Source organism: Mesoplodon mirus (assembly GCF_964341445.2).
Source record: "Mesoplodon mirus genome assembly, chromosome: 15".
Taxonomy (NCBI): domain Eukaryota; kingdom Metazoa; phylum Chordata; class Mammalia; order Artiodactyla; family Ziphiidae; genus Mesoplodon; species Mesoplodon mirus.
In genome coordinates, this window is record NC_138991.1 from 82,280,868 (window position 1) to 82,296,514 (window position 15,647).

Consider the following 15,647-nt stretch of genomic DNA (forward strand, 5'->3'; position numbering starts at 1 on the left):
TGTGGACACCCGCTTTGAATGCACAGGGCTGCTTGCCCTCAGGACATGCACAGGACAGACCCATGTTTTTCAGGCTCCTCTGGTGACAAAGTGTGAGTGGCCACTGTGGGCATTGCTGGCCTCTGTCGGGATACTTGCTATCCATCCAGGTGTGTGTCAGGACTCACTCATGTCTCCACAGCCTGTTCCCCCCGAAAATCCACTGAGACGTTCCTACAATTGCTGACCACCTCATCTCACCCCTACACCTGCACATTTACTCTCCTGCAAAAAAAGCCACGTCCCTTCCGTTTCCTTTGCAGTTTTAGTGAACTTACAACCATCTGAGGAAACGGATAACCTGTTGTGGATTTTTTTGGTTACATCACTTTATGGAAAAGATGACTGACAGACAAAAGCTGCACACATCCAATGTCTACACTTAACAGTTTGGAGGTTGAGAAGATGTGGCACATATATACAATGGAATATTACTCAGCCATAAAAAGAAATGAAATTGAGCTATTTGTAATGAGGTGGATAGACCTAGAGTCTGTCATACAGAGTGAAGTAAGTCAGAAAGAGAAAGACAAATACTGTATGCTAACACATATATATGGAATTTAAGAAGAAAAAAAATGTCATGAAGAACCTAAGGGTAAGACAGGAATAAAGACACAGGCCTACTAGAGAATGGACTTGAGGATATGGGGAGGGGGAAGGGTAAGCTGAGACAAAGCGAAAGAGAGGCATGGACATATATACACTACCAAACGTAAGGTAGATAGCTAGTGGGAAGCAGCCGCATAGCACAGGGAGATCAGCTCGGTGCTTTGTGACCGCCTGGAGGGGTGGGATAGGGAGGGTGGGAGGGAGACGCAAGAGGGAGGGGATATGGGAACATATGTATATGTATAACTGATTCATTTTGTTATAAAGCAGAAATTAACACACAAAAAATAAATAAAATAAAAGAATCTTAAGCTAAAAAAAAAAAAAGAGTTTGGAGGTTGGGATCTATGTGAGAAAGCTCCCACTGTCCAGGCTATACACGGATCACCTTCACGTTTTTATTTAATGTTTTTCTTTTCTGGTGTTGAGAGCACTCATTCAACATCTGACCTTTCAGCCCAGGTGTGAGTCCGCAGCAGTGTCAGCTCCAGGACCTATGTCATAGAGCACACACCCAGAAATTGTCCATCTTATAAGTAAAATTTATATCCTCTGACCAATATCCCCTCCAGTTGCCTCCTTCCAGCCCCGGGAACCAGCATTCCACTTTCTGCTTCTGTGACTTTGAGTACTTTGGAGTCCTCATGAAAGTGGAATCAAGCAGTGTTTTGTCCTATGTCTGGCTTCTTTCACTAAAATTTCCTCCTGGTCCATCCACATTAATGCAACGTCCTTCTGTTTCGAGGTTGAATGGTAGTCCAGAGACGCAACCTCTTTCAGGTTTTCCTGCACATCTGGCTGCTTCTCACACCTGATCATATTGCCTTGCTTCTTTGTTGCAAACACCAAATGGCAAAATGACATCTTCCAGCCAGGACTGAGTCCTGTGCTTGGACACCAGGGAACGGTGACCATGGAACCTGATTGAAAAAAAAAAAAATCACAGGGAATTCCCAGGCAGTCCAGTGGTTAGGGCTCTGAGCTTTCACTGCCGAGGGCCAGGCCAAGATCTCAGGGAGGAGTCGGGGGAGGATGGGATGTGAGCTGGTCTCGTGCACCTGGGCACCCCGAGGAGGGGAGGCCTGGGCAGCGTTCACAGCGCCTGCTCCCGGGAAGACAGCAGCTCTAAGCAAGTCAGTGTCGGGCGGGGGTGAGGGGGGTACAGAAAGTTAGGGTCAAAGCCCCTTCTCTCCCCCCAGAGGCACCATCTACTCACTGATGCCGGGCTTCTGGAAACCCACCTTGTTCTCTGTCCCCAGGCATGGTATTCTTACTCCTTCTCTGATCCAGTGTGGCCCCCAGAAACCATTCTCAAGCCCCCAGCCCGCATAAGTGAGTGACTTCTCATTGTGACTCAGCTGTGGCCACTCCCGGGGACCCTGAACTGTGCTACTCAACGTGTGGACCAGAGGCAGGGAATAGCACCATCCCCTGGGAACCGACTAAGAGGCACATTCTCTGGGCCTGCACAGACCTGCTGGGTCAGGATCCTGGAGGAGGGCAAGGCCCAGGGTTGGGGGCATCCACAGACCTCTGGGGGATGCTGGGCCCCTCAGAAGTTCTCCAGTAGCTGCAGACAGAGGCAAAGTCTTGTCTGGAAAGGGTGTGTGTGTCATCATCCCAGAGCTGGTTTGTGCCCCAGCTGGAGGCTGTGACGGTCTCTTCCTCGGACGCAAACCCAGCACACAGGAGTTGTGTGCCCGCTGAGCTGTGGCCCCGAGGCGCCGAGACACTGGCGTCTCCTGCGGACTCAGCTCAGCCTGCTGAGCGCCTTGGCTTCCTCCCCTCTCTCTGCTTCCCCCTCACTCACTCTGCCTCCTCCGGTGACACCCCGTGACAAAGGGGCACCCTGGGCCCAGGGTGTGTCAGTGGCCACCCTCCGGTCACACCTCTGGAGGGAGGGTGTGTCCGTCAGCGCGAACCCGGGGCGGAGGGATTGTGTCAGGGAGACGCAGGGATTTGGCGGGAAGCTCCTGCTTCCAGGACCTGCAAGTTCTGTCTCCCGGCACCCGCCCAGGGGCCTGGGCGCCCGTGTTCCAGAACTCGAGGGGGCTGGGGGCCGTGGGGGACAAGGACACACCTGCACTTGTCAAGACCTCGGCCCTCTGCTGCTTTCCTAGCGTGAATACACTTCCCCTCTGGGCAGGCTGCCTCTGTCACCCACAGAGCCGGCTCTGGGCCACTCAGCCTCTTGGGCTCTGTCCGTCCTCTTCTCGCTGACCATCACCTACTGCTGTGTCCAGAGACCCCCTTCCAGTTCAACCCTTTGCAACTGTGTCCTTGATTCAGCGTCCGAAACTGGGACACAAAACTCAGCCTCCCCTCCCACTGAGGTGCCGAGGGGGGTGTATGGCTGGGCTTCAGCTGCCGGGGTCCTTCCTCCACGGCTGGTCCTTCTCCACCCACCCTGCCTGGGTCTCGCTTCTCTTTCCTGAACAGGAGGCAATTTTATCAGCTTTGGATGGAGGAGGCAGGGTCACAAGAGGGAAGGGACAGGGTGTGACGCCAGAGGGGAGGACCAGGGCCAGGGGCATGTCCCAGAGCAGATGAACTGGCCCAATGCCCAGGGAGGCTGGGTGGGAGCCGGCGCAGGGAAGGGCGAAGCCTGGGTGTCCGGGCGCCCACAGCCATGCTGTGTCAGCAGTGGAGGTTCAGGTGGGCTCAGCCCTGCGCCCTGCTCCTGCCTCTCCCATGACGGATACATCTGCCCAGCCCTGTTCTGGGTGATCTGCGCAGGGTCTCCATATCACTGGCATCACCAGCACCTCTCAGCTTTGGTTGTCCATGGTCCCTGGGTTTGGAGAAAATGCAGCCTCCTTATCCAAAAGTCCAGAGACCCTGGGGCTGCATGTTTCTAAGAGGCTCCAGGAGACACTGCAGCTTCTGGTGGGTGGGCCCACCTTCAGTGGACGCTGCAGCCCCTCCTACATTCTGCCCCGCCCCGAACATCCTGGACCAGTGGGTGTGTGTGAGCAAGACCCCAGGGCAGGTGCTGAGGGGTCTGAGGCCCTGTCTGGGTCCACCCTGCACTGACGGTTCCCTGCCAGGCTGTGCTGATGCCCGTCTGAGGACGACGGTCATCCCTTGAGCCCAGAGACACAGCTCAGACGCACCTGGGCTCCTAGCTTGTGCCACCTGCGGCTGACTCAGGTGTCCAAGGGAGAGAAACCCACCCCACGAACCGGCTGCCCTGCTGGCAGGACGGCCTCAGCTGCCCAGCCCCCAACCTCTGGAACCAGGGAGGCACAAAGCTGCTTGCAGTGCTGACATTTAATGACCAATTCTACGGGAGGAAATGACAGGGAGGAATGTCCACATTGCCCGGATGGGACACCCAGACACCTGCTCGTACAGAGGACAGAACCAGAGCTGCTCAGCCACTGAAGGGCCACGACAGGGCGTCACTGGTGCCCAGGAGGAGGACAGCCGAGCCCAGGCGGGTATGTGGTCTCACTCAGGGGAGCCCTCCGAGCAGGTGTTGTTCAGGAGTTGAAACCTTGTTCTCCAGGGTTCAGTGTCGATTGTAAAGAAGCAGGTGATGGTCTGCGGGACAAAGCACAGGGACAGAGAGTGGCGGGAGGGCCCTTGGGAAGCATGTGGCTCCAGATCTAAAGCCAGCATCCCCCCAACCTTGCCTTCCTGGGGTGGGCAGCTGGGGGTGCAGGCTCTGGCCCTGAGTCCTGGATGTTCCCGACCTGGGACTCTCTCCTGACCCCAGAGGCACCTGGGGCATTCTCCCCTCTCCAGCTCTGTGGTCTCCAGGGACCCCTCCCCCAGGATGTCCCAGTGTGACCCATGCCCCCAGCGTCCCAGCAGGGACTCTGATCCAACTCGGGTTTGTCCCGGGGCGGGGCTCACCCGCCTTATCACCAGGGCAGGGCCTGGGAGGGAGGGCAGTGGGGCTCCTCAGCTTCCACCCCTCGGGCTCTGGGTCAGTGGCAGTGGGACCCGAGAGGGGGCTACTCGGCCAAGGTGATGTTGTTGCCCCCCCGCACTTCTCCTGAAGGCAGGGAAGGGAGGTGGGTGAACACCAGGGAGGGGACATTCCCATCTCTGGCCCAGGTGACCCGGACCCAAATGGTCAGGAGCACCCTGACCCCAGTGTGACCTGGGGTGCAGCGTCTAGACAGGCCAGGGGCATACAAGTGACTGGGGCTGGCCTGCCTGGCTGGGCTCCGTCCTGCAAATGCCCCTCCGTGTCCCTTGGAATGGCATTGTCATCACTCCCCACACCCCCTGCCCCGAGGCAGCGTCCACGGCCGTGTAACCTGAGGGCCGCTGTCGCGTGTCTTACGTGGTTCACGTCTGGACTTGCTTGAAACGAACAGTTGTCAGTGTCTTCGTCAAATTTCCCACACCTGGTTCGGCCGAGCTGCAGCTCCATGGAGAACACGATGCCATTTGCCTGTGTTTGTACAGACCTTGACGTGGACCCATTCCCTGCCCCCCACCACACACACATTCACACACACACACACACAAGAACACAAGCACACAGGCACACTCACAGGATTGGGACAATGGCTCTGTGAAACGTCACCCCTTCTCACAAAGTGCACTCGGAAGGCTTCTGTCTTCTTCTCCACTCCCTGGTCCTCCAGCCTTACAGTGTCTTCTGGCTCCATCCCAGCCTTTATTCCCAACACCCAGAGTCAGTCTTGGACTCCAGGCCAAAGACCATAGACAGAGGCCCAGCTGGAGGGCGCAGGGCGGCAGGACCAGCCAGGACCAGCTCCAGGGTCCACGGAGGGAAGCCCAGCAGCGTGGAGGGCATCCTGCCTTCCTTCTGTCACTCAAGCCAGAGGTGCAGAGGGAGTGATGCCCCAGCGCCCCACCACACACGCGCACACACAGGACCAGAAGTGCCCCTCCTGCAGAGTGTTCTCGGTGTTCGTATCTGCAGCCCACATGAAAATCGCACCCCTGGTTGCATTCTGTAGAGATTGTGTTGCTAGGGGAACATTTTAGGATCAAGAATGCCCTCTGGGAAGAGTGTAAATCACACTCAGTCCACGTAAGTGGGGACCCAGAGGGAGCCCAGAACACGTGGAGTCAGAGGAGAGGCTGAGAACTCCCAGCGACTCCTCAGGACCACGGGGGCCTGTGACTCCCGAGCCGCTCTCCCCCTCCCTCTGTGGGTATCTCTGTGTATCTCTCTCTCTCTGTTTTTCCTAAATTAACCTATTTTAATGTTATTTCCATGAAATCTTTTCTAAATCTCTCTAATCCAGTATTTTCTGTCTGGCTCCTTAGTTTTACTAAATAGTTTCATCCCCTCTTAGTCCATATTTGGTCATTCTTCATTAAACAAGGTCAAAAATGACAAAAACTACAAACACACCTTCCATGTGAGTAGATTGACAGTTTAAAAAATTCCCAAGTTATTTTTTTAATAAAACCTGAAGCTAACCAAATAGAGTTTATCCCTCTATCTTATGGGTTTCAAATGGTGATAGAGATCCCTTGATGACACCCCCCTCCCGACCCTCATTAGCAGCAGGTGTGGGCCAGTGGGGGAGGGGGAAGGATGTGGTACCTACCGGCTCCTTCCACGACCTCAGGATGCGCACCACCTTGTAGGCATTGCTGTCCTGGCTCCTCTGGTTGAATACATGTACGGCGTACTCCACAGTGGCAGGGAAGTAAAGCTCCAAGGTTGCTTGGTCTTCACCACTCCCTTCCCCTTGGGGTTGCCAGCCATGAGTCACCAGGAGCTGGGGATCTAAGAGAAGCAGGAGCAGGGCCCAGGGCTGAGCCCACCTGAACCTCCACTGCTGACACAGCATGGCTGTGGGCGCCCGGACACCCAGGCTTCGCCCTTCCCTGAGCCGGCTCCCACCCAGCCTCCCTGGGCATTGGGCCAGTTCATCTGCTCTGGGACATACTCCTGGCCCTGGTCCTCCCCTCTGGCGTCACACCCTGTCCCTTCCCTCTTGTGACCCTGCCTCCTCCATCCAAAGCTGATAAAATTGCCTCCTGTTCAGGAAAGAGAAGCGAGACCCAGGCAGGGTGGGTGGAGAAGGACCAGCCGTGGAGGAAGGACCCCGGCAGCTGAAGCCCAGCCATACACCCCCCTCGGCACCTCAGTGGGAGGGGAGGCTGAGTTTTGTGTCCCAGTTTCGGACGCTGAATCAAGGACACAATTGCAAAGGGTTGAACTGGAAGGGGGTCTCTGGACACAGCAGTAGGTGAGGGTCAGCGAGAAGAGGACGGACAGAGCCCAAGAGGCTGAGTGGCCCAGAGCCGGCTCTGTGGGTGACAGAGGCGGCCTGCCCAGAGGGGAAGTGTATTCACGCTAGGAAAGCAGCAGAGGGCCGAGGTCTTGACAAGTGCAGGTGTGTCCTTGTCCCCCACGGCCCCCAGCCCCCTCGAGTTCTGGAACACGGGCGCCCAGGCCCCTGGGCGGGTGCCGGGAAACAGAACTTGCAGGTTCTGGAAGCAGGAGCTTCCCGCCAAATCCCTGCGTCTCCCTGACACAATCCCTCCGCCCCGGGTTCGCGCTGACGGACACACTCTCCCTCCAGAGGTGTGACCGGAGGGTGGCCACTGACACACCCTGGGCCCAGGGTGCCCCTTTGTCACGGGGTGTCACCGGAGGAGGCAGAGTGAGTGAGGGGGAAGCAGAGAGAGGGGAGGAAGCCAAGGCGCTCAGCAGGCTGAGCTGAGTCCGCAGGAGACGCCAGTGTCTCGGCGCCTCGGGGCCACAGCTCAGCGGGCACACAACTCCTGTGTGCTGGGTTTGCGTCCGAGGAAGAGACCGTCACAGCCTCCAGCTGGGGCACAAACCAGCTCTGGGATGATGACACACACACCCTTTCCAGACAAGACTTTGCCTCTGTCTGCAGCTACTGGAGAACTTCTGAGGGGCCCAGCATCCCCCGGAGGTCTGTGGATGCCCCCAACCCTGGGCCTTGCCCTCCTCCAGGATCCTGACCCAGCAGGTCTGTGCAGGCCCAGAGAATGTGCCTCATAGTCGGTTCCCAGGGGATGGTGCCGTTCCCTGCCTCTGGTCCACACGTTGAGTAGCACAGTTCAGGGTCCCCGGGAGTGGCCACAGCAGAGTCACAATGAGAAGTCACTCATTGTGTGGGCTGGGGGCTTGAGAATGGTTTTTGGGGGCCACACTGGATCAGGGAAAGGGTCAGAATACCATGCCTGGGGACAGAGAACAAGGTGGGTTTCCAGAAGCCCGGCATCAGTGAGCAGACTGTTCTTGTCAGGGAGAGGAGGGGCTTTGACTCTGACAGCCTGTCCCCCTGTCACCCGCACTGACTCCCTCACTGCCGGTGTCTTTCTAACACTCAAAAGTCATTCTCATATTTAGTCAATGCCTAAGAATTGACTGTTGAAGTTTTTCTAATTACAACTATCACAAGGAGTTCTACTGTGAAAATTTTTTCTATGTATTTTTTATTGAATTACATTTGCTTTAAAATATTATATTAGTTACAGGTGTATATACATTATGATTCAGTTTTTCAAATATACTCCACTCAAAGTTATGGCAAGGAAATGACTAGATTTCCCTGTGTTATACAATATATCCTTGCTGCTTATCTATTGTATACATAGTACTCTCTCTCTCTTAATCCCTTACCCTTCATTTGCCCCTCCCCATGCTCTTCCTGACTGGTAACCACTAGTTTGTTTTCTATGTCTGTGAGTCTGTTTCTGTTTTGCTTATAGATTTGTTTGTATTATTTTGGGGGGTTCCACATATAGGTTGATACAGAGTATCTGTCTTTCTCTGTCTGACTTATTTCTCTAAGCATAATATTCTCTAGGTCCATCCACATTGCTGCACTGGAAGAACTGCATTCTTTTTTGTGGCTGAGTAATATTCCATTTTGTATTCATACCACATTATCTTTATCCATCAGAGCATTAGAGCTCATGATTCATGATGTCTCTTATGCCCATAACCTAGGCCACTTTGCTATGGAGGCTTGAGCACTCCATCCCGTCCTGAGCTGGACCATTGCCATGGACATTCTCCTAGGTGTCATTTGACTAGTGATGGAGGTGAGGGAATCAGACAACAAGAAGGGACTTCTACAGATGTCTACACCAGGTGGGGAAGTCTTGTTAACGGGAACAAGTCTGCCCCCCGTGTCCTAACGTGAGAGGGACCCTGAGTCGGACACCCCATGCTTCTGGGGTCCAGAAAGGACAGTGGGTGCAGCTCCAGCATGGGGGAGCCCAGGTTGTGTGGGGCGGGGGGTGTCCCATGCATCCCCTGTGAGTGAGGGGAGGGCGTCGCGGTGACCCAGGTGGGCAAGCTGGAGGAGGGATGTGTCCTTCAGGTGAGGGGCTCCTGGCGCCCACCTGCCTGAGGCCTGTGTCCCACCTACTCCTGCTGGGGCTCCTCCCTAGCCGACCTCAGAGGCCTTTGATAATCACGGTGCTGAAATCCCTCCTGGCTTCTGCACGTGGCTGTCCTGGCGAGCACATAGGGGTGTCATGGACCTGGACGTGACTTCCTCACCCGCCTCCTCACCCCGTTGTCAGAGCTTGGTCACAGGCAGTACCTGTGCGCAGCTGTGTTCGGGAGAAAATGACCAGGTGCTGATGACCTGGCATCTTTCCCGTCCCCAGGCTCCTTCCTCTGTCTCTGACTCCCCTGGCATTGGATTCCCAATCCGAACAAAAAACCCCTCCCCTCTACGGCAGAAGCCCTCGTGGACCATCCTTGCCCGTGGCCGCTGGCAGCTGTCAGCACCTCCTGCCTTCCTCACCTCTCTGTCACGAGGCTGGTCTGCCTACAGCAAGGGGATAGCACCAAGGAAGTGGAAGCCTAGGGAAGCCTACACCGCACGGAGCCAAGACCCCCTCCCTTCAGGCCGGTGATTCTCAGGCAGGAGTTCTGGAATCCTTCCCAGCCATTGCAGGTCGCCTTCTGTCACCCACAGAGCCGGCTCTGGGCCACTCATGCTCTTTGGCTCTGTCCGTCCTTGTCTCACTGACCCTCACCTACTGCTGTGTCCAGGGACCCCCTTCTACTTAAATCACTTGCAATTCTGACCTTGATTCAGCGTCCGAAACTGGGACACAAAACTCAGCCTCCCCTCCCACTGAGGTGCTGAGGGAAGCATATGGCTGGGCTTCAGCTGCCGGGGTCCTTCCTCCACGGCTGGTCCTTCTCCACCCACCGTGCCTGGGCCTCGCTTCTCTTTCCTGAACAGGAGGCAGTTTTATCAGCTTTGGATGGAGGAGGCAGGGTCACAAGAGGGAAGGGACAAGGTGTGACGCCAGAGGGGAGGACCAGGGCCAGGAGTATGTCCCAGAGCAGATGAACTGGCCCAATGCTCAGGGAGGCTGGGTGGGAGCCGGCGCAGGGAAGGGCGAAGCCTGGGTGTCCGGGTGCCCACAGCCATGCTGTGTCAGCAGTGGAGGTTCAGGTGGGCTCAGCCCTGGGCCCTGCTCCTGCTTCTCGTAGGTCCCCAGCTCCTGGTGACTCAAGACCAGGATTCCCAAGAGGAAGCGAATGATGATGACCAACGAGCCTCAGAGAACTACTTCCTTGCCACAGTGGAGTACGGCTGACACGTATTCAACCAGAGGAGCCAGGACAGCAATGCCTACAAGGTGGTGCGCATCCTGAGGTCGTGGAAGGAGCCGGTAGGTACCACATCCTCCCCCGTTGCTGTTAACGAAGGGCCAGCGGCAGTAGGGGACTTAACAAGGGATCTTGATCATCGTTTGAAGCCTGTAAAGTAGAGGGAAATATTAATACAATCTATTCGGTTGGTTTCAGTTTTTATAAAAGAAATAACTTGGGAACGTTTTAAACTTCAGTCAGTCTACTCACATGCAAGGTGTATTTTCAGTTTTCATCATTTCTGACCTTGTTTAATGAAGAATGACCAAATATGGACTAAGAGGGGATAAAGCTATTTAGTTAAAAAAGAGACAGACAGAAAATACTGGATTAGAGAGATTTCGAACAGATTTCAAAGAAATAACATTAAGATAGGTTAATTTAAGAAAATCAGAGAGAGAGAGATACACAGAGACATTCACATAGGGAGGGGGAGAGCGGCTCGGGAGTCACAGGCCTCCCTTGTCCTGAGAAGCCTCTGGGAGCTCACAGCCTCTCCTGACTCCACGTGTTCTGGGCTCCCTCTGGGTCCCCACCTACGTGGACAGAGTGTGATTTACACTCTTCCCAGAGGGCATTCTTAACCCTAAAATGTTCCCCTAGCAACACAGTCTCTACAGAATGCAACCAGGGGTGTGATTTTCACGGTGCTGCAGACACGAACACTGAGAACACTCCACGGTAGAAGAACTTCTGGTCCTGTGTGTGCTTGTGTGTCCTTGTGTGTGCTTGTGAGTATGTGTGTGTGAGAGAGAGAGGGGTGTGTGTGTGTGTGTGTGTGTGTGTGTAGCAGTAGCTTTGTGTGGCATTTGTCTTGCTGTAGGGCAGGTGAAAGGGGTGACAAGGGGGCACAGAGGGGAATCTCCCTTTCTCAGCACTGATCTATCCAGCAAAGTTTGAGACTCAGAACCCCACTCCTCAGGTCCCTGTCCTGCCTACACTGCGTGGATCTAATCTATTGGCTACATAACGGGCAGGAAGGCTGTGTCCACTTAAGTGTCTGTACAAACCCAGGTTGATTTTGACTTCGTGTTCTCCACGGAGCTGCAGCTCAGCCGAACCAGGTGTGGGAAATTTGACGAAGACACTGACAACTGTTCGTTTCAAGCAAGTCCAGACGTGAACCACGTAAGACACGCAACAGCGGCCCTCAGGTTACACGGCCGTGGACGCTGCCTCGGGGCAGGGGGTGTGGGGAGTGATGACAATGCCATTCCAAGGGACACGGAGGGGCATTTGCAGGATGGAGCCCAGCCAGGCAGGCCAGCCCCAGTCACTTGTATGCCCCTGGCCTGTCTAGACGCTGCACCCCAGGTCACACTGGGGTCAGGGTGCTCCTGACCACTTGGGTCCGGGTCACCTGGGCCAGAGACGGGAATGTCCCCTCCCTGGTGTTCACCCACCTCCCTTCCCTGCCTTCAGGAGAAGTGCGGGGGGGCAACAACATCACTTTGGCCGAGTAGCCCCCTCTCGGGTCCCACTGCCACTGACCCAGAGCCCGAGGGCTGGAAGCTGAGGAGCCCCCCTGCCCTCCCTCCCAGGCCCTGCCCTGGTGATAAGACGGGTGAGCCCCGCCCCGGGACAAACCCGAGTTGGATCAGAGTCCCTGCTGGGACGCTGGGGGCATGGGTCACACTGGGACATCCTGGGGGATGGGTCCCTGAAGACCACAGAGCTGGAGAGGGGAGAATGCCCCAGGTGCCTCTGGGGTCAGGAGAGAGCCACAGGTGCCTCTGGGGTCAGGAGAGAGGAGTCCCAGGTCGGGAACATCCAGGACTCAGGGCCAGAGCCTGCACCCCCAGCTGCCCACCCCAGGAAGGCAAGGTTGGGGGGATGCTGGCTTTAGAGCTGGAGCCACATGCTTCCCAAGGCCCCTCCCGCCATTCTCTGTCCCTGTGCTTTGTCCCGCAGACCATCACCTGCTTCTTTACAATCGACACTGAACCCTGGAGAACAAGGTTTCAACTCCTGAACAACACCTGCTCGGAGGGCTCCCCTGAGTGAGACCACATACCCGCCTGGGCTCCGCTGTCCTCCTCCTGGGCACCAGTGATGCCCTGTCGTGGCCCTTCAGTGGCTGAGCAGCTCTGGTTCCGTCCTCTGTACGAGCAGGTGTCTGGGTGTCCCATCCGGGCAATGTGGACATTCCTCCCTGTCATTTCCTCCCGTAGAATTGGTCATTAAACATCCGCACTGCAAGCAGCTTTGTGCCGCCTGGTTCCAGAGGTTGGGGGCTGGGCAGCTGAGGCCGTCCTGCCAGCAGGGCAGCCGGCTCGGCCCAGGGGGTGGGTTTCTCCCCCGTGGACACCTGAGCCAGCCGCAGGTGGCACAAGCTAGGAGCACGGGTGCGTCTGAGCTGTGTCTCCGGGCTCAGCATCCCTGCCCCAGGGCGGCCATTCAGAGGTGGGTGTGCAGAAGCCCGTGGCTGTCCTGGGACTCTTGGTAGCAGCCACGTGGACCGTCTCCCTCCTTGCCTCCTCTCCTGGTGCTGCCGCGATCACATCCTGAGTCAAAACCTGCTCCCAAGTGTGTGTCGCAGGGTCTCCTGGAGAGGGGACCCTTGGTGTAGTGTGAGGACTTCCTCAGGATGCGTCCTACACACACACCTGGCTGGCTTCCCAGGCCCGTGACCCCAGCAGAGCCAAGGGGAGCCCCGACACGGGCATCCTCGCTGTTGGTGGGCGTTGCTCAGCATAGGCACAGCTGTGCTCTTGTCCCCCTGCCACCTGGGCCTGGACCAGGCAAGTTGCTCTCCAAGACCCTCCCCCACCCCTCCTCCTTCTCCCTCTGAGGCCTTTCCTGACTCCTGGCTGTTTCCACCAAAGGAAGCTTAAAGGATCCTTTACGCACTGTGGTTCTCATCGTGTTTCCAAGGAATCGACGCCGCAATTCTCCTCAAGCAACTCCTGGGAAAGGGTCTCCTCTGAGGTCACCCCAATGTGGGGAAGCCGCCCGGCCCCTCATGAGCTCAGCCCTTTCCTGGGGCTGTGGAGGGACCCCGGGAGGGGCGTCAAACCCGGCTTCTGCCAGGGCTGGTGCGCTGCCTGTCAGCCCACACGCGTGGGGCTTCGCCAGTGCATCTGCCCCTGGGGGGGAGCTGCAGGGCCTGGGTTTGTCCCGACCCCACTATCCCTCACTAGTCCAGAAGGTAGGACACCCGTGCTGCTTAGCTTGGTGAGCACAGGTGTGGACTGAGGGACCTGTCCTGGTGGGAGGAGCCTCCTCCCTGACCCTGCGCACCTCTGCCTGGAATGGTGTGTGCTGGGCCCCTTCCTCCCACTGGAATTTGTGCTCTGAAGAATCAGGGAAGTGGGTTTCTGGCCCTGTTGTCCATGCCTGGGCAACACCCCGCCGGAGGCAGAGGCAGGATTGCTGGGCTCCAAGCGCAGCCCACAGCTAAGGCAGGCACCCCCCTCTCCTGAAACGAGAGACTAGTGGGGACTCTGCCCTCCTAGCTGCTGACCTGTCGGCCATAGGCTCTGGGTCACCAAGGCTTGCAGCTGGGCATCGAGAGGGCCATGAAAGGAAATGCAGCATCAGTGACCAAATGCCTTGCCTCCAGACCCTGTGTTCTGCTCTGTGCCCACTTGCCCATCTACCAGGGGCAGATTCGGACACTTTCCTCAGCTTTCCCACATGTCAGGGTCCAGGCACAGCCCTGGGACTCAATAAATAAGGACTCAACACAAAGGAATAAGCAAGTGGAGACCTTGGGAGGACTTTGCAGTTGCCCGGGCCTCTCCGGTGGAGAGGAAGGGGCGGGGCTGTCTGGTGATGGACGCAGGGACACACCCAGCAGCTGGCCGTCCCTTCCCTGTACACTCCTCAGCCCGCTCCCCCGTCTGCACCTCCCCCAGCCCTGGTCCCCAGACTCCCAGGGAGCTTAACAGCCGTGGGATTTGGACGCTGGTTTCCTCGTCGCGGTTGTCAGCCCGGGAAAGCAACATGCCCTGCTGGAGGTGCATCTGTGACTCTTTCTCCTTTTTTTCCCCCCAAATTCTTGATGATCTATGCTGGGGGGAGGGGGGTGAATGAAAAGGGTGAGGGGGATTAAGAGGTACAAAAGTCTAGTTATAAATGAGACACAAGGATGAAACGTCCAGCATGGGGGCAGTCAATAATACTGTAATAACTCTGTATCAGTAGGGTGACAGATGGTAACCAGACTTATCTTGGGGCTCACTTTGTAACATAGAGGAATATTGTTGGGCAGTTGGAACTAACAGTGTTGTAGGTCAATTACGCTGTCATTTATAAAAAAGAACGGAGGTATTTCTCCCCCAAGTCCTGCATTGGCGGTGGGCTCCCCTCAGGAGCATCAGGCACCCCGCTGTCCAGCCCACCCCTCACAGATGCTCACCGCAGGCAAGTCCTGCCAGAGGAGGAGTCCCAGGGAGGGTTCACCTGTCAGCCAGGTGGGCTTCGACCTGCTCCTGTGTGGTTGTTGACACTTACCTGGCTGGCCCTCACCTGCACACCAGTGCTGTATTTTCCACACCTACGTTTTGGAACATGCTTCCTTCTTGTCATATTGACCCGCTTCACCATCTCAGCCCAGCCCCACACATACACACACACACACAGCGAGAGCCCGCCTCCTCCATGGCCTCTGCTGAAGCGTATCTCCTGGTCATCACGTCTTTAAGCCTCCCCTCCCACACTGAACCAGAGCTGATCTAGGTGACCAACAACACAAAGAGGTGATGGTGTGTCACATCTGAAGCTGGGTCACCAAGCGCGCCGTGGCTTCCATCCCCGTCTCTTGGACACTCTGTCCAGAGGAACCCATCCCCCTCACCCAGCACACAAGAGGCCAAGTGGAGAGGCCCACACTGAGGATAGCAGAGACCACCTGCCGACAGCCAACGCCAGCCAGCAGCCGGGAGGGTAAGCCGCCTGGAGAGTGTGTTCTCCGGGGCCAAACTCACCTTCAGACGAGGGCAGTGCTGTCAGAGCCTGAGTGTGACCTCAGGATAGGTGACATCAGCCAAGCCACCCCAGACCCCTGGTGCACAGACACCACGGAGACATAAATACATTGCTTAAGCACCAAGGGCAGGGTGATGAGTCACGCAGCATTAGATTATACCTCTTACCCTGTGCGAGCACACACACACACATGCACAAATGCAGCCTACTCTCCGTGTACCATCCCTCTTGCATTTTTCTGCCTCAATTCAAAACCAAAAGTAAAACACAAATCTCTAAATGATACAGCTAGCTCCCAGGTTGGATCAGGGGGCTTAAAACTGTTTCTAAAGCCATTTTGCTGTGTCTTCCAGAGTCCTGGGCAGGGATATTTCTGTGGAAAGCCATGGATGGACCTTCTCAATGCATCTTCAGAGCCTTGCAGAAACTACCCACCAGCCTGAAGCAGTGGAGGGGTGGGTCTCCCTAT